This window comes from Cupressus sempervirens, chromosome 3, assembly GCF_028749045.1.
Source record: "Cupressus sempervirens isolate cs-2001-9-10 chromosome 3, ASM2874904v1, whole genome shotgun sequence".
In the NCBI taxonomy this organism is placed as follows: domain Eukaryota; kingdom Viridiplantae; phylum Streptophyta; class Pinopsida; order Cupressales; family Cupressaceae; genus Cupressus; species Cupressus sempervirens.
This window is the reverse complement of record NC_143120.1, coordinates 972,065,893-972,085,870: the sequence shown is the minus strand read 5'-3', so window position 1 is coordinate 972,085,870 and position 19,978 is coordinate 972,065,893. Positions and strand designations below refer to the sequence as shown.

Sequence of the window (19,978 nt, the reverse complement as noted above, 5' to 3'; positions counted from 1 at the left end):
TCATTGGAAATTTGTATTTATTTATTTATTTATTTTTAATAAAGTTTCTTTAATATGAAGAGGAGCATAATATTTTTTAATATATAATTATCATAAAACAAATAAATTAGCATTCACATTAAAATTTTAATTATATGATTTATTCCTTATCACATTTAAATAACTCTATCATATTTACTATTAAATCTAATTTTTAATATTAAAATTTTATATTTAAAGTTTCTCAAAATTTTAACAAGATTAAAAAATTAGTTACATATTTTCGATCTCATATATATATTTATGCCTTATGTCTCCGAGTTTCTATCTTACCATATTTTTAGAAAAAATCTACAATAATACATATTTAAAATTTTGGAAAGTTTTTTAAATGAGAGAAATTACAATATTTAAAAGGAAAGTATTTCAAAAGAATAAATAATTTTTAGAAAATTTTAATAATGAGTTTTAAGTCACATCAGAAAATCAATCAGAAAATTAAAAAATTGACATGGTCTTACAAATTTTCTGGCAAAAAAACTAAATTCTGGGAGCAAAGCTCCTACAATAAGTCTATCGATGTAGTAATTAAACTCATAATATATTATTAACAATTATATATCCGCATTTATTTTTATATATAATTGTGATGCATCTTTCGATGACCCCCAATTAGACACACACATAAATATTACACCCATAGATAATTCAAATGAGATTAAATAAAACACATTTGAATAACATACAAAAGGTTAGGATTATCCAATGAGAAAGGTGCAAGGTGACCATCGTCAATACCTAGACACATGGTCATATCAATCAGGTCTAAGGTATAGAAAAATTTGACAAAATCCTCTCAGGTTACCTCCTATGCTCCAAATAAAGTTAGTGGCCAACTCTAGCGATATTTTCCTTCATTTCTTATAGGATGGATTTTTTCTACACCCACTCGAACATGAAATGTAGCAAGTATGTTATTATAAAAAAGACTATATTGCATAACAATAATCCATAACATAAAGATAACTATATTAATATCTATGAATACATTTTGAATCATTATTCCAAGAAACATGAACACATTAATCATTACCTTATTGGACACCATTATTCCAAAAAATTATATACCATCTAGGGCATAAAATCAATAAACCATTGTTTCGTTAAAACATGCACTTAATATCTACGACATTAGATAATTAAAACCACTATTTCATGAACAACCAGTTTAAACTTCTAGGGTATAAAAAATCATAAATAATTATTTTATTTACACAAGCGTGTATTATCTAGGGCATCAAGTTAGTTCCCAATAATATTGTTTTAAGAAAACCACAAAGTATCATCTGGGGCATAAAACATTGGGAGGGGTGTGACAATATGATTTTTTAGAATACTTAGAATAACTGAGAGGGGGGGAGGGGTGTGAATCAATTATCCTTAGGTCCAGATGTACCAATTCAAATTTTCCTAACTTCAAACAACTTAAACAATCTTATTAAAACACTTGGTCCATATAGTAACTCATCAACAACTTAACATTATGTTCAATACTTAACTCCTTGTTCAGTATATCCTGACCAAAATCAATAACAATAAATAACATGCATCAGACATATAACATTCACACATATATGACACCCGAATTTAATGTGGAAACTCGATTTGGGAAAACCCACCAAGGGACATGCTACCACTTTTCACTCTTCTGAAGTGAGCTTCGTTAAGAGCCAACTCTATTAAAGGTTACAAAACACATAGTTAGGTGTGACCTTGTTAAAGGGTTTAATCACCATGTTAGGAGTGTCCTGGTTAGAGGACTGTGGATCATTCCATTAGAATGTCACCTTGATTAAAGGATTTAAAAAATGACTATAAGGTTAACCTTGACTAAAGGAGTTTGACTACCGCAATGGTTAGAAAGTAACAACAAGTTTGATCTGTAAAGCAAAAATCACTTTACAAATTTAGATCTTCATTCGGCTCATTTGTTGGCTCATTGAATGGACTTCATTATCGTCTCCATCATTGATCTACTTGGCAACCCTTCAATCAATCACACTTCACCAAACTCTTTACGTCTCCTTTGCTACTCAGTTCTTCATAGGTTATCCTTAAGATCACTAATCAACAATGAACCAAACTTAGAAAACATTTTTTATGCCTCTTTAAATAGGTAATTTTGATATTTTTTCACTTAAACATCACTCTAGATCTTTAGGTTAGGTTAGATCCATTGAATCTATCCATCATTTTTTCTTCTAGTCCTTTCTTGATACTTCTAGAAACTTCTCTTTAGATCCTTTCCTTTGATCGCATAAAAAACTCAATTCATGCATTAAATATGTCAACTCATCAATCCTTATCATCCACACATTTTGACTAATCCAAAGATTCAACTATGTCTGCCTCAAACTCAATTCTTTCACAAATTGTAACTTTTGTTGACACTTGGTCATTACTCTATAGCTCAACCTCTGCTATTATGTCTCGCTCAGCTTCCACTTGCTTGCTCGATCATCACTACACTTGGTCGCTACTACATTTTGCTTCATCAACTTGCTCAACCATAACTATCACTCGGCTAATACTATTTTTCTCGGCTAACCCTTAAGTTTCAACTCCTTCATTGACCGACCATATTTTACTAGGATTTTCTTGTGTTCAACTCCACACTTCCATACTTCAAAGGATGATTGAACAATACATCATCTTGTCAAAAACTAACTGATCAAATGCCCATTGTAATCCTATCATAATTTCTCCTCTTCACTCAACAACTTCACTAGTTCATCTAGTCACCTCTCTTTTCAAATCCTCTTCATCAATCAATAGATGTGACACTCTACATTGTTAGTAAATGTCTCTCTAGTAGGTTTGACATCAATGACAACATAACAATTATTCCAATTGTAGTTTCCAACAATCTCCCTCTTTAGCATTGATGGCAACACCTCTAGTTACCATGCAAATGCAAAATACATTCTCATGATTTAACAATAATAGCCCCCTCTATGATTTGATACAAATCTTCATTAATATCCTTAGTTTTATTTTGATTCTCATCTTTCACTCACTTGCACTACTCCCTCTTTGATAACAATTGTATATCTCTTCAATGGTAATACCAATTGCATTACCAACTCTATTGGAAAAACCTCTTTCATATCTCTTTTGTCACTAGATGACAACACCTCTAGTTCTATTCACCCTCATCCAACGGCATGTCTCCCTCTTTTCACAACAATACCTTCATATAGGTGCTCCCTCTATCATACATATATAGGATGGTAACTTCACAAATTTTCCCTCATGATAATAATAGGAATGGTAACTATACATATCTCCCTCTTTGACAATAATGCCAAAGACATAAACCATTCACATGTATCTTCTTTTTTTCTATAGCATACATATCATCTTCAATTTATCATTGTTTGACTGATATAGAAATATCACTCTCGTTCATCTTTACCTTGATTCCGTGTAGTCTCATATGCTTCATGCTTCAATTCATCTCTTTACAATCTTTAGGTAGCTCCTAAAGTGTGACCTCTTTGCGTCAATGTATAAGATATTCATATCATATCATTTGATGCAATGCAACATCTCTTCTCAGCTTTCTTCAGATAGGGGAATCACCCCTAACTCACCTCTTAGATACTCAAAAGCATCCCTAGGTAATGCCTTAGTGAATATATCAACTATATGCTCCTTTTTATTCACATACTTCATTTTCACTTCTTTATCTTGTAAAAATTCTCTCAAGTAATGATACTTGATAGCAATATGTTTGGTTTTTGTGTGCATCATAGGATTCTTTGATCTGTTTATAGCACTTATGTTATCACAACATATCACAATAGGTTCAATAGTTTCTTTCTTCATACCTTTCAACAATTGCTTGATCTGCACAATATTAGAGCAATTGACTATTGCAGAAACATACTTGTGCTTTTTTGTCATCAATGTTTCTAGCCCAATCAACATCTGTGTAAACTTTTAATTCAAACTTGTCACACTTCTTTTACCATAATTCATAGTCTTATGTCCCTTTCAGATATCTTAGTATCCTTTTCACAACCATCATGTGATTTTCTCTAGGATTAGAAGAGAATCTCACAATAATACCTATTGCTAATGCAATGTCGGTTCTTCTATGTACAACACTCACAATTTTCCAATCATTGACCTATATAATATTTGATTCACCTTAGCTGAATCATCATTCTTTAAATTTACTAGTGATCATAGGTGTTCCAACTGGTCTTGAATCCTACATTCTAGAAGTCATCAATATCTCCTTGATATACTTTTATTGTGTAATGTAAATACCCTTCTTCATCTGATAAACTTGTAAACCAAAAAAGAACTTGATCTCACCATACATTGATATATCAAATTACTTTTCCATCTCATTAGTAAATGACATAATAAATCATGTCCTCCACATATGATATCGTCAGCAAAAATTTCAGCTAGCAATATCTTACTTTTAGATTCACTTTTTAGGTACAAATTGCTATTGTCATTAGTTCTTGCAAAACCAATTTTCACCAAATAGTTGTGTAACATTTCATACCATGCTCTAGGGGCTTGCTTCAAACCATATAAAGCTTTGTGTAGTTTATATACCATATTTCTCTTGCTAGGATCAAAAAATCCTTCAGGTTGATCAATGTAGACTTCTTCTAAGATTCCATTCAAAAATGCAGATTTGACATCCATTTGGTATACATTAAATCCTTTGTAAGAAGCATATGCAAGAAAATTTCCTTCCAACATTGCAACTAGGGAAAAAAATCTCATCATAGTCAACTCCTTCTTGTGCATATCCCTTACAAATTAATCTTGTCTTGTTCCTTGTGTCTTCACATTTCTCATTTAGCTTGTTTATGAAAACCCACTTAGTTCCAATCATATTCTTGTTCTTTGGTCTGGGTACCAATGTCCATGTGTTGTTCTTCTCTATTTGATCAATTTCCTCATTTATTGCCTTTATCCAATCTTCATTCTTCAAAGCCTCTTTAACTGATTTAGGTTCAACTTCATATTATAAATATTTATCATTTTTCAACTTACTTCTTATCATGACTCCTAAATATTTGCTTCCAATAATTTGATCTGATGTATGATTCATCCTTACATACTATGCTAAGACAAGTTCAATTCTTCTTTCCTCTTCATGTATTTCACTTGGTTCTACTTGCTCTTCTACTTCAGGTATCTCTAGTTGCAACTTGGCTTGGTCTGGCTGATGTTTGATTTCCTCTCTAATGTTCAATCTCTAATGTCTATAGCTCAGCTCCTATAGTCTGATGCTCGATAGTCTGTTGATGCTTGGCAGAGCTTTTTTGATGAACCTCGACAATGCCTGACTATTGATGCTCGATAACCTCTTTCTATGGTTTTGGTAAGGTGCTAAGTTCACCTTCATATACATAGAATTTTTTTTTGTAATCTTTAGGTTCTTTCTTGCATTCCACTTCATTTTTTTCTATAAATTCATCAACTCTTTGCACTTTCCACAATTTTGTTAGTGTTAAAATGCAAACACTTATATGCCTTCCTCTTAGTGGAATATCCTAGAAATATACCTTCATCACTTTTTGCATCAAGTTTACCTTTCCTTGCATCTTTTAGCATATAACACTTGCTTCCAAAGACTTTGAAATAATTGACATTAGGTGCATAGCCATACCGAAGTTCAAAAGGTCTTTTGTTTGAGTTTTTTTCACTTTACCTCTTAGGGTTTCCCTTTTAGGTTTTTCAATATCCTTCTATAAGGATTGATATTTTGTAAATATTTGTCAATCCTTTTAGTTTGATAATACAATTTGCATATTCTCAGAGCAAAACCCTTGCCTCTTATTTGTTTTTTCTTCTTTGTGACAAGTTCTTGCATGTAGGTGTTCTTCGGGTTTTGTGGATTTGTATTGCTCAAATTCTTCATGATTAACATCTGATTTTTTTACATACAACTTAACATTTTTTACATCGAATAAAATAATTGATTATGTGTGTTGAAATCATGCAAGTTTGAAATCACTAAAGTTGCAAAAATAAGAAAACAAATAATTCTTAGCAATAAATATACAATTGATGAAGTCAAGCTAGTATTTCAGGGTGTTGTGGGCAATTCCATGAAAAAATAGAAATTCACATCGTGACTGCAATTAAAAATAAATAAATTGGCATCCTTTCAATAAAGTAAATCAAGCTAAAAAAATCATTAATAAAACTAAAGTTTGAATTCTTCAAATTCTAATAGTGCAAAGCATAGAATCTTAAATATTCACCTCCTCCAATGGTACCTCAAATTAAGCAATTGCACTAGAATATGCCCTTATTTTTAATTTTAAAGGTGGTTACTCAAGTGTAAAGGAAAAATTCAATTTTTAAGTGGTGGCTACTCTAGTAATGAAATAGCTATACAATAGACAAAACTTACCTAACAAGATAATTTCTTCAATTTACTATTTAAGTAAAAATTTGTAATACTGTCATTTTCTAATTTTTTTTTGTAATTAATTAATAAATGAAGGAAGACTGTTTAATCTGAATGTTTTCATTATGTAGATGACACCCTCATGTAAGGGTGTTGTCCCATGATAGGGGCTTCCTAAATAAAATTTAGCAAGTGTCATTGAGATTTTTTAGTTGATAGGTTATTTGTGGGAGTTTTGTTCCCGAAAATTTTATTTTTTTGTCGAATAGTTGTAAGCCCTTTTCCTAGATAACTTTTCTTTTCCAACAATGGAAAATAGAAACTTACCTTTTCTTCTTCTTAAAATTAACTTTCTTGATTTATGATATTATAGGTCTTTATTTGAGTGGAAAGCTTTCATTTTAATGATATTGTAGAAGGGCGTTTATAATAGACAAATTCTTTTATAATCCATTCTATTCTCTAATCAAATTTTAGATACGTAACTTACATAATAGTGCTTTGTAACTTGGGCCTAAATTTCTAGATTGTAGCAGAGGAGGCCTTCCTTGCTGGCGGAATGTCATTCTCCTTAGCCATACTAGGCACCTGACATAGGCTGGCACTATTTATGAAGGTATTTTCTAGTATTGATTTAATATGGACAAAACATCACTAGGCACCCACCTTTCAAAAGACCAAAAACCTCTGCAAAAATAATTGTCATCTCATGTCAAGCAACCTAGATCATTCAAGAAAACACTCAACAACAAGACCCCACTACCTACAAAGGCTTTTTTCGAAGGTCGAAGAAGCTACGATGGAGGAGTCAAAGGAGAATGAGGTAGATGTAAGAATCTGGCTACCCCTATATGTATTCTTAAACCTAATGCTCAGATGGATAGGGCCATAGATGTAGAGATTAATAGACATAGGGATTCAACCATTTTTCTTGCGGCTTAGGCTACTATGAAACATCCATATAGGGCTTTATTTGAATCATTGGTTACATAATTACTAGAGTAAGTGTTACGATGTAGAGCCTAATCAAACAGAGGTTGATTTTTCCCCACTTCATTTCACACGATTTTTTGCCCTGATTTTACTACAGGGGTTTGGGGGCTAGCGCCCCTTGCAGGGTCTTGGGGTAGAGCCTTAGGTGTGCTCCCTATCGCAGTACAAGGTGAAGTCAAGAGGCAATGCCCTCATGGGGGTTTTCATGGGCAATGCTCTCGAAAGCTCAACTGACTTTATCATTGTAAAAGGTGTCAGCTACTATTTTTCTGTTAGATGACTTATTCTAGACCTAATTTTATAAATGGAAAAAATCTTATATAAAATGGCTTAGGGTTAGGAATTTCAGAAAATGAATGATGGGTTTGCAGCTTCTTGCGATGATATTGAGTTCTAAGAGATGATAGATTGTAATCAGGTTGTAAACACTAGATAATAAGAATATTGGACTCATTTTTTGGTGGATGTAGTCTAGGGATTGGGTTAACCACATTAAGTCTTCGTGTCTTGTGTTCTCTTCCATGCGATTTATATTTTTTGATATTGGTTCTATTTGCATTTAATTGTTATTTTTTGTGGTTTAATCCTAACAGTAAGAAATTAGGGTTCCATTTTTCTTTACAAACTCCGCATCTCAAAAAGAAGTCATTGAAAAATAATTTTGGAGGATTGTCTCATCTAGTTTCAAAAGCCATGCCCTAGTCATTGGATGTCATTAATGCAAAGATTATGGCCATGTCTTCCTCTCATTGGATTAGTGTTGGAAACCTTCCCTTGTTTATGTGGAATCTTATACCACATGCTCTCAAACCCCTTGGAAAAGTCTTGAGGGTGGATAAAACTGACGACCTGTTTTGCCACATATGGATGTGAGGATCTTTATTGCTATTGACCCCAAATATTTACCTAAAGAACTTATTTTCCAACTCCATGATCCCTATTTTTTCTCTACTTATTTCCTTGGTGGGCTTAATTTGTGTTTCTTATGCAAAAGGGAAGGCCACCTTAGACAAGATTGCCCTTTGGTGAAAAGGAAGATTCTTAGCCTACCTAGTAATACCTTAATTCTAAATGGGCATGTTACCTTGATCATCAAAATTGGATAAGAATCCTTGGTAACTTTTGACACTTGCCCATTGAACCCAAAATTCAATGCTTCATGTGGTGGAAGTTCTTGCATAGGCTTCCCTTCTTTAAACCTAATGACAACCCCCCCACCTACTCAGTCTTTCAACTCCCCAAATCTATTCTCCATGTTTTCTTTTAATGCCCCTTTCCAAAGGGGGTTTGGGAGTCCTTTAGCATCTCTGTGGACAATGTTATTTCTATTTTTTCGAGCAATATTTGGTTAATTTTGTTCCTAGAATTGATAAAATAAATGTAATATTTTTTGCTTTATTTTTTCTCCTCTTATGCTTTGGCACATCTAGAAGATTAGGAATGAGGATATTTTCAAGGGTAGTCGTAGAATTCTTACCAAGTCTTTGCAGATATTTGTTCATTTTAACATATTTTTGCAAGTGATTATGACTCGATAAGTGAAAGATCATCAATTGGCTAAAATCATCAAGGAATGTACCTCCATATTCAGGAAAGAAGGCATTTGCTTCAAATTTACAACAAAAGACAACGTTGAATTTGATTTTGATTGTGCCTTAAAGCAATTCCCAGATCAAATTAAGAAGAAGAAGAAGGTACAAGATGCATCTACCGACAACATACCATATCTAGATCCTCAACAAAGCTCATCAACAATGCCAATACTAGCACTCCTACTCCATGCATAGTTATGGGTGTGTCTTCTCCACCAACACTACCTTGGGAAGCATGATTTTTTAATCCATATAACATCATCCAAGAAGAGCAACTTAGACTGAAGTTGGCATATGGTCCACTCCCTTGGACTACTTGGTTCAAGATTGAAGAATTAATCTGATAAACTACTATGATTTTTGCAATATTTTGTAATTTTGACGAAATTGGCTCTTTGTATGGGTTGAATATATAGATCTAACTGAGCCACATATTGATATGTATTCCATTGGTATCTAGTAAACTTTCATCAATAGCGTTGTAATGTGTCGAATTTAAGACTTAAAGAGCACCCTCCTTTAAAAATAAAGCCAAAAAATTGTAATATAAACATGTGAAATTATACACACCATTGTTTAATTTATCTCATGAAATACAAGTATAATTTTGTTATTTAATTATCAAGCTCACTTGTAAGAGATCAGTTATGATGAACCACGTTTAACCCCATAGATTTTTGTGTAAGTTTATTTTTTAAAATTTTATTATTAAAATTCTATCAGGTATGCATATTGCATAATGTAGTTTTCTATAACTTCTTTTAAGGCTCAATCTATTAGATTAATTTTTATTGTATAACAAATAAATTTATTTTATGTACATTTAAACTAAGATAGATGGTTTATTTTTTTAATCTAATTTAGCCGATAGGCTATATGTCTTTGTTCCTATAAAATTACTTTTTCGGTCAGAAAATTGTCAGCCCTTGATCGAAAATTGTCATTAATTATTTTCTGACTAGTTTTATCTCACTCCAACTCTAACTCTCTTTTTTTTCATATTTATTTAATTTAATTAGCTATTATCTACACTATTAACTCTTATTTTTCTTATTTATTTATTTATCTCCATTTTCAACTCTTGTATTTTAACTCTTATTTTTTCTATTTATTTAAAAAATTAATTAGTTGTTATCTCCACTTTTAACTCATGTTTTTCTTTATTTTTATTTAATTTTGATTTTTAAAATTGATTGAAGTTTTAGTTTTTAAATTATTTTAATTAATTTAGTTTTTTTTACTTTAAATATTAATATTTAGTTTAGCCAATAGGATATTTGTGGGAGGAGTTCCTTTTTTTTTACTATATTTTTAAATATTTCACATTATTTTTTTGAGATTTTTTTAAATAAATATTTTATTCATATATTTAAGCTAATAGACTTTAAAATTAGTTAAGTTTGATGCGATCTGCTGTCAAGGTTTTTTGGTAACAATTTACAGTTTTAGGGCTTACTCCCACTGGCAAGGTGGCAACAAGCAGTAGGAATGTCGACAGTAGTGGATAGTTGGAAGTCCTCGCGTGTATGACATCAACATGTGGTATCTCCTCCACTATTCCCCCATTTAATTTGAACCTTTGCTCAGGTACGTCTTTCAATCCTTCTGCTCCTTCAATTAATCCCTCATCTGCGAGCAACCATGCCATTAATAATGGTGACTCCGGTTCGGATCCTACCATTTCTTTCAAAACTACGTCATTTTTGGAAGCGGTTACGGGCGTGGCTGATAATATTGATGCTTGAGCTAGGTTTTTAGTCAGTCCAAGGAATGATGAGGGTGCCCACAAAAGTAAGAACCCTTTGGCTTCCTCGGCTCCGTTTTCTTTGACTCCAAATTCTGAGATGATAGTTGAGATTATTAAGGGAAAAAAAGGCTTAAAGATACCGTTATATTCTTTGTTTCTATTGAAATTGATAAGTTCTCACCTCGCAAATTTTTGGATGACTGGTTTCATAATTTTTGGAATATCAAGCTAAGGTTTAATATTTCATTTTGCAGACAGATTCAAAAGGGTTTATTTGTTATATTTTTTGCTAATCATGAGGCACAACAAGAGGTGTTAAAAAGGCAATACTAGGTAGTGGGCTCAACCTCCTTCCATGCTCTAGCATGGACCCCTGAAGCCCTGCATGAGGAAGTTTTAGCTCTCTTAGCTCCCAGGTGGATTCTGGTTAAAAATGTTCCCCCGTTTCTTTGGCATTTCCTTCCTCAGTTAATGGAAAACTTGGGAAAAACTATCAGGATGGATGAAACTGTTAGATTGGTCCCTCACATGGATGCTAGGGTTCTTATTTCAATCCTCCCCAGCAAAGAAATACCTAATGAGATTAATATTAATGTGCTCAATGAAAAATTTGTATGCCCTATTGAAGTTTTAGGAGGTTTGAATGCTTGTTTTTTGTGTAGAAAAGAGGGTCATCGCAGGAAGGATTGCCCTGTCATTAATAAAACCTCTGCTAGACCTTCCAGTAGCCCTAACCCTACTCCTAGCCCCATTCCTTCGATTAACCCTACTATTGTTTAGTCCTCCATTGGTTTATTTGCTAAGAACATTATTGACACCACGATTAACTCCCAGTTTGATCCTAATCCCATCAAACCTTGTAATCTGCTTCTTGAGGCAGTGTCGTGGCTTGAGCTTGATGAAGGATTTACTATGGTTAGGAACAGGAAGAAAAGGAAAGGGAATATTTCGAGTAACCCTAAGCCCAAAAATCACAAAGATTTACCTCCCTCTTCTTTGTTCGTTATTCCTCCTCCGAGTGTTGTCTTGAGCGAATTTCCTGCTCCAAATTCTGAAACTATCAAATCTGACTTGATTACTTGTAAATTACTACCAAATTTTTTTAAGGAAATTGATGATGGTTATATTTTTGAAATTATTTCGGCTACTGAGTCGAATCCGAATGAGGTCAATATGGATATGGAGTCTTCTGAGTTTGAAGACTTTTCTAGGGTGGATTCTATTTCTATGAAAAGGCATGGAAGGCCACCAGGGTCAAAAAACAAAATTGCTAGCAAGATAGATGGGGGTACTTCCAGTAGTCCCTTAACGAATAATGAAAGTGCAAGCCAAACCCCTTTCAATGTTTCTCAATGAATTGTCTATCTTGGAATGTTAGGGGGCTCGAGTCTTCAGATACAAAGTATGTTATTAAGTGAGTTTTAAATTCTTTTGGTTCTATTGATTTGTTCATGATGCAAGAAGTAAAAGCTACTGGTTTCAATCTTGAAACCAACCTTAATTTTATATGGAAAGATTCTATTAAGTTCCACTCTACTCATATTAGGGGTAAAGGTGGAATTGCTATTCTTATCAACCCTAAATGGGGATCTCTCATTTCTAATAATGGTGTTTCTCCCTGTCAAAGGGTGGCCTAGTTTACTATTAATATTAATAATAATCATTTTGGTTTTTGCTCAATTTATGCTCCCAATGATGTTAAAGCCAGAATCTCTCTTTGGAACTAGCTGTCTACTCTCCCTAATATACCCTGGTTTTTTGGAGGAGATTTTAATATGGTTGAATCGTAAATTGATAAATCTGGTGGCAATCCCTTTAGTTGGAAGGATCATGAGTATGTGCATTGGTCCAATTTTACTAAGTCTAAAAACTTGTTTGATCCTCTTGCTAACTCGAAGGATACTCACCTTGGAATTTGGCACACTTGGTGCAATTTCTAGCAAGGTCATTCTAGAATCTATTCTAGATTAGACCAATTTTATGGTAATAAGGACTTCTTCTCTTTTCTCCCTGATTATAATGGTAACATCGTCACGGTTACTGCTATCACCTTGTCTGACCATCATCCTATTTTCACCAGGATTAGTATCAATTCTGAGCCTACCCGTCAAAAGCTTGCCTGTACCAAGTTCTTGTTAAACACTAAGCTTCTTCAAGATGATGATGTCCTTTGTGCCATTCATATCATTAGGAACATCAACTTTTATAATCTTAAAGAGTCCTCCATAATTGATAAATGGAAGGCTATTCTTCCAGCCTAGAAAAGGTTTATTTAGACCATTGGTCAAAAGTATGCTAAAGACTATAGATTTACTGAAAAGCTTCTATGTAAATGGCTTGATGGTACTGTTTTGGATAAGCTTAAGCTAAAAACATCTACAAGGTTATTGATTATAATGAGGATATTATTGTTCATTTGAATAAAATCCAGTACTGTTCTTTTGATTATAAAGCTTGGAATAAGCTGCTGGATTGTATTTAGAAAAGTCCTGTTGAGCCAAAAATTCAATGTTTTAAATGGTTGTTATTAATTGATAGACTTCCTATTAGAAGAGATAATCAGCAGTCTGATCTTTGTAAAATCTATAGGTTACCTGGAACTAGTAGACATATTTTACTTGATTGCCTTTTTGCTAAAGAAATTTGGAATTTATTTGGTATTTACTATCCCATTAGTGTGAGCATCATTGAGATTGTTACTGGCCACATTAGTGGGATTAGTAAGGATGCTAATTGTTTCTGGAATATGTTGTCCTCTAACATTCTTTGGCAGATTTGGAAATGCAAGAATGAGGAAAAGTACCAAGGTAATATAAGGGTTCCTACTGAGTTTTTTTGAAAACTCACACATTTCAAAATCTTTTTGCAAGTGCAAACCACCATGATAATTGAAAAGGACAAATTAAGAAGATTCCTTAAAGATAGGCAAACTACTTTCTTTGTTCACGAACTTAAGTATGGCTATCAGTGGTGAAGGACTATGGATAATCTATGGTTGTTTGAGCACACGTGTTGCAAGTTGAACCAAGCAATTAAGAGGAACCATAACGCCAGGAAGGAGGAAATCTTTATGCTGTCCCAGATTCAGGAGCAGATGAGTGTTGTTTGGATGGAAGGCCCACTTGGATGGAATGCTTGGGTAGATTTATTCTGTGATATATTGTACTAGCCTTGTGCTGTTTGGTTTTTGTTGCATCTAATATTCTCTAGTTGCTCTTTTGTTACTGTGGTTCCAGTTTGAGGCTACGCCTCTTTTGTGAAACTCGGAGAACTGTGTAATTATTTTTTGATCTCTCTATATCTAATAGAAAAAATTAGTTAAGTTTTTAATTTTTATAATTATTTTTTAAAGTTTTAGTTTTATTTTATTTTATTTTATTTTTTTAAATTTAGTTTAATTTTTCATTTTAAATGTTGATTTTGAGTTTAGCGAATATGATTAGTGATTAGGATATTTGTATGATTGAAGTTTTAGTTATTAAATTATTTTTTAATTAGTATAGTTTTTCATTTAAATATTGATATTTAGTTTAACCAATATGGTATCTGCCAGAGTTGCTATATATATATATATATATATATATATATATATATATATATATATATATATATATATATATATATATATATAATTTCTCATATTAATTTTTCAAAATAGTTTTTTTTACAGAGATTGGTTTTAAATGATTTTTTTTCATATATTTAAGTTGGTCGATTTTAAATTAGTTTAGTTTTTAATTTTTTTAAATGATTTTATTCATATATTTAATCTAATAGACTTTAAATTAATAAGTAGGAGATATTTTTCAAAGCAAGTTAAATTGTGATATGTTATTAGGGTTTAAGTATGTAAGTTTTGAGTCAAACTCACTGACTCATGTTTAATGAGTCGCAATTTACAAGAATCCATCTTTTATGATAATGAATAGAACACTTAGCAATGATTGGATCTAGGTGATGCTCACAGAGGTGAAGCACTCAGACTTCCATTAGTTTAGTTTTTAGTTTTTATAATTATTTTAGTTTACATTTTTTGCTCCACTTTATACATGTTATTTTTCTCATATTAATTTTACATAATAGATTTTTATGGGAATATTTTTTAAATGATAATTTATTAGTATATAATAAATTAAATAAATAAATATTATTTATTTGATGTATTACAAATTTAAGTTCTATTTTACTTAAAGTAAACATCTATTAGTTCATCATTGTAAACACAAAAGCTTGCGTCTAATAATTTATCTTTCTTTTGACTTATTCTAATTAAGCTGAGAGGCTTTCTATAATGGTAGTAATCTTCAATGTAAACATTTTCCATTTTGAAAAAAAATTGACGTTCATTTACATGTCAAAAAACAAAATAGAAATAGACTAAATATAATTATAATTAAAATCGTGAAAATTACAAAGAGGAAATGGAAGTAAAAATGAGGCAGATCAAGAACCTCGAATCATTTCCTCATGCCTCTTAGACTCACATAAATATTCGATGATGAAAATTATGAGATTATGAAAATAAGTGCCTCGAGAAGGATATCTCTCGGCTTATTTTATATATATAATATATATAAAAGCTAGTTATAATTTAAATATTATTTCTCCCTTAATTTTTAACATTTATGCATAATTTTCTATTATTTTCTTTTAATGAAAAATAACTATTTATCTTATTATTATTTTTAAATTCTTAACTCTCCTAGTTTTAATATTACCTTTTTTTAATAAAAAAATAATTTTTAAGCTGAGAGTCTTTCTATAGTGGCAGCAATCTTCAATGTAAACATTTTTCATTTTGAAAAAAATTTGACTTTCTTGTACATAATTGACGAATCCATGGACATGAACTTACTCTCTTATGAATAATCATTCGACAAAGGGTTTGCCACATGCATGAGGATATCATTAAGAAAACAGATAATTCTTAATATTAAATTTGAAACCGATGAAGGTCGCGCTGGATTTTAGGTGGCGTTGTAGGCAATTCTGTCTCAAAATAGAAATTGACATCATGTCTGCAATTTGTTAAGAAAAACAGCGGCGTCCCTTCAATAAAGTAAATCGAACTTAAAATTACATTCCGAAAATTTAAATTTAAATTCTTCAGATGCCAACGGTATAAAGCATAAAATCCGAAACATTTGCGGCGCAGTTTACACGTGTCGCGAAATTACGCGCACTTATAATTATAGTAAAGCATAAAGAACGGCAGCCAATTTAGTCGTTCATGCAGCCGCACAGTTTTATAATTGCAATTCTGAGCTGGTGTTTCTAACCTTCTTTTTTAATTTGTAGCAAAATTCGAAGGTACTCTTCTTTTTCCTCTTCCATTGAATTGGAAATTCTCTTACAAAAAAATTATGGAAGAACAGAGTGGATACTAGGGTAGGATAAACTTTCCATTTGGGACTTCTATAAATAACAAAATGAATGAAATCACTAAAGATTTTGCGTTGAAAAAAAATAATAAAGAAGCAAAAGAACAGGGAGGCACAGGAAATAATTTTGTGTTTCCTTCTACATCCAATCTGTTTTAAGGCTCATATGGGTAAATTGCTAATATAGGCATCTACTTAAACAACTACTTCTAGTTTTCTAAAGTATTTTCCCTGCATGTCGTTGCAAGATTTTTATTGAAAACTTGCCGCACAATTGAAAATTTGTTGCATAAAAGTCGGAAGCCAATTTATCCGTTTGCATGCAATGTTTCCCAATTGCTTTTAGCGAGAATGTTATTGAAAACTTGCTTTTACCAAAGTTTCAGTTGATTATAATTGGAGTAGAGGCAGATAAATCAGAAGCCAATAGATACGTTTGCATGCACTGTTTCCCAATTGATTTTATAAAGGATGGTTGATAATCATAATTGTGAGCTGCTTCTGCTATCTTTTTCTTCTTAGATTTTGTTTAATAGCTGGTGCATTATCTATAAGGACAAATTTAAAGGTATGCTTCTTTTTTCTCTTTCAATGATTTGGAGACTTTCTGTTACAAGATTTTTGGAAGGATGAAGTGGGTAGGATGTCTGTTTCAATTTGGGTAGCTAAAGAGTCAAAGAACACGTATGGAAACATATAAAGAATTTTTGAGTGATCCACAATGACAAACAAACAGAAGAACAAAGTAGAGCAGGAAATAATTTGTGTTTCCTTTGCATGTAAACCTTCTTAAGGCCTATATGGACAATATTCGTACTTGGGTATCTAATTATTTAATCAGTGATTTGGAGAATTTTGTATTTTTTGTACTGTTGCAAGATTTTAATGGAAAACTTGCCGTGCAATTTAGGTGTGTCTTAAAGTTTCAGTTTATTGTAATTGGAGTAAGGGTACAAAAATGGAAAACCAATTTTCTAATAAGGGATGCTAGACATTCATAATTAAGAGCTGCTCCTGCAATTTTTCTTCTTATATTTTGTTCCATGACTGGTGTATTATCTCTGCGGACAAGTTTAAAGGCATGCATCATTTTTTATTTTCTCTTAAATGGTTTGGAGATCTTCTTTTCCAAGATTTTAGAAAAGGGCGGGGTTGAATGATTGTTCCAATATGGGTATCTAAAGAATAAGACCAAGAATAAAAACGTATAAAGAACGTTTTAGGGAACCTTAATGACAAAGAAACAAAAGAACAGGGCAGCATGGAAAATGCTTTTGTTTTTCTTTATACATCTAAAGTTTAGTTTACACCCTATTTGGGAATCCAGGCATATAAACAGTGAACAATAGGAAACAAAAAAGGTATCAAAAGACGAGCCTATGGTACTAACTTACAGGTGTAAAACATAGTAAGTAGCCTCAATGGATACATATCAGATTTATATTTAAATGCACCATGCTTGCTTAATTGGTCTACCGTGTCCATTTAAGAAAAACTGGCATGTCTAGCCAGGGGCAATTGCTTACGAGCATTAAATCTGTTTGCTCTTCCAACAGTAAGGTTTCAGTGAAACTTACCTTTCAGTTAACATTTTTGGGACATTGTTTATAAGAAACAGTTTCTTGTTGTTTTTGAGAATGATAGTAGAGGTTGCTTATTCAAAATATATAACTATAAAATGAGTTGCCATTTCTGCATATGGTTTTCCCGCTGCTGGACTCACATATTTATAACAAGAAGATGGTTAGGGAAGCCTGGCATGGTCTTTGATTGTGGGCATCTAAATAATAAATTAGTGTATAAAAAATAACAGCTTAAAAATTTCTAATGAACACAAATTACACTAACAATGCTAAAACTTTCAATGTGTCTACAGTGGCGCCTTGAGAACTTGATGTTTAGGCTATAATCACATTGAGGTGGGTTTCTGTAATTTGTAAACAGGACTTAGTGGGTAAAAGTAGCAGCCCAGCTTAAAGCAAGGGGCCTCATGTTTTTTCAATTCTCCCTATTATAAAAATTTAAATGAAGAAGATGCTTTAATGAGAAAAAGTTATCGACCAAATAATACTTGAGGAATCTTTCAGGCCCCCTTCCTGCTACGCTCTTAAAATTTGCAGCTATAAATTTTTAAAGGACTTAGATTCATTTTAATCATGTAGCTGCATTGTTTAAATACCACAAAACTGTCTGCAAAGTGTAAACAAGAGCCCCAAGTGCCTTCCATGGTACCATTTACATAGTATCAAGGGAAAGATGAACTGTAGGGAATTTTGATACTATGAGACTTATTTTTTGAGTCCATGTTTCTCAATGAGGACTCTAGTGTTAACAATGTTCTAGTATTAATTTGTTTTTGAGATATCCATTTCTAGCATCTACATGACGACTAATCACAATTATTGGACTAATCACCATTTGGTCTAAAATAAACCTTCTATTATGTTTGTATTTTGGAATTAATGTCTTACAATTTTCTTTACTATGCATTCCATCAGAGAGTTTGGCTTGGTCCCATCACAGTATTACAGACAACTAACCCCTACCACTGTAATGAAAAACTCCATCAGAGAGTTTGGCTTGGTCCCATCACAGTATTACAGACAACTAACCCCTACCACTGTAATGAAAAACTATCTTCTGACAAGTTGGAATTAGTCTTTTACTATGTTCCCCCGAGTTTCCAGGACGGGGACGGCAGGGACAGCAGGACAGGTTTTTGAGACAGCAACAAATTTTGTTGATTTTGGGGACTGGAGGGGATGGCAAATGGGGACAACTATATAACAATAGAGCAAATTAAAATATATAGATATATTTTTAAAATATTTATATGAAAACATGGATAAAGCATGTACTTATACATAATAGAATCTTAAAATTTAAGAATCAGCAGAAATCATATGCCAAATTTGTGTTACTTTGAGAGTCAAAGTCTAATTTGTTCTAGATATCAAAGTCAAAGTCTCCTAGGTGTCCTTAAGTCTCTGAGATGTTTCCAGGACAGGGACGGCCGAAAATATATTGGGGACACGTCCCTAGGTAACACTGGTCTTGTACACTTGAATTGTTTACTGATATTATCTCACGGTCATTTAAGTACCTACGTTTGCCAATCATGTCTGTTCTCTTTAAATACCTAATCATATCTTGTCCTATCCCTATAAGATCATTTGCAATCCTTTTATGTGTTTGTCAATGAACTCATTCCTTTGATGCAGACAGTTTTCTGGAACTTAAATTTATAAATTATAATCAGTATATATCCTTAAAATATGTGGAGCACTTTAACTGTTCTTATATGTTTTTTCTCCATATTACATGCTCTTTATTCATTTTCAGTTCTAGGTAAGCTTTACAATATATGGATGACAACTGCAATTCTTTTTTCCAACTGCTAAATTATTTATATTCATAAGATGCCATTCATCAATGAAGGCTCTAAATGTCCACATTTTGAAGCCAAGCATCACATTCACCTGTACTAGTGACAACTGGAATTCACCTGTATAAGCTTTACAATATATGGGTGACAATTGGAATTCTTTTTTCTAACTGGTAAATTATTTATATTCATAAGACGCCATTCTTCAATGAAAGCTCTAAATCTCCAGATTTTGAAGCCAAACATTACATTCACATGTATTAGGTAGGACAAGGCATCTTTGAATTCCTTGTTATAAGATCTTAGGAAACTTGAGTTACATTCTTTATATTTTATATCTCATCATTGTTGTGCTCATGCCAATTAAAGTGCTGATAAGTTGATTTTAGGAAATTTGCTTTTCATTGGACCATGATTTTAGTTACCTCGTCTAGTTGTATCAATATGCTTCTG

The 19,978-nt window shown here is 32.3% G+C and overlaps 1 long non-coding RNA gene across 10 annotated transcripts in view; it reads right to left on the bottom strand.

Annotated features, from left to right (window-relative positions):
- Positions 1-561: 561 nt before the first annotated feature.
- The window catches only part of LOC149569984 (uncharacterized), a 65,447-nt gene continuing 46,030 nt past the window's right edge, over positions 562-19,978 (bottom strand). For 2 of the 10 annotated variants that reach the window (XR_016362858.1, XR_016362845.1), the window contains exon 4: positions 562-918. This is a non-coding gene — a long non-coding RNA (uncharacterized LOC149569984). Of the gene's footprint in view, positions 919-15,531; positions 15,809-18,710; positions 18,920-19,978 lie in introns of those variants that run through there. The other 8 variants (XR_016362835.1, XR_016362834.1, XR_016362856.1 and 5 more) reach the window with 5 other exon arrangements.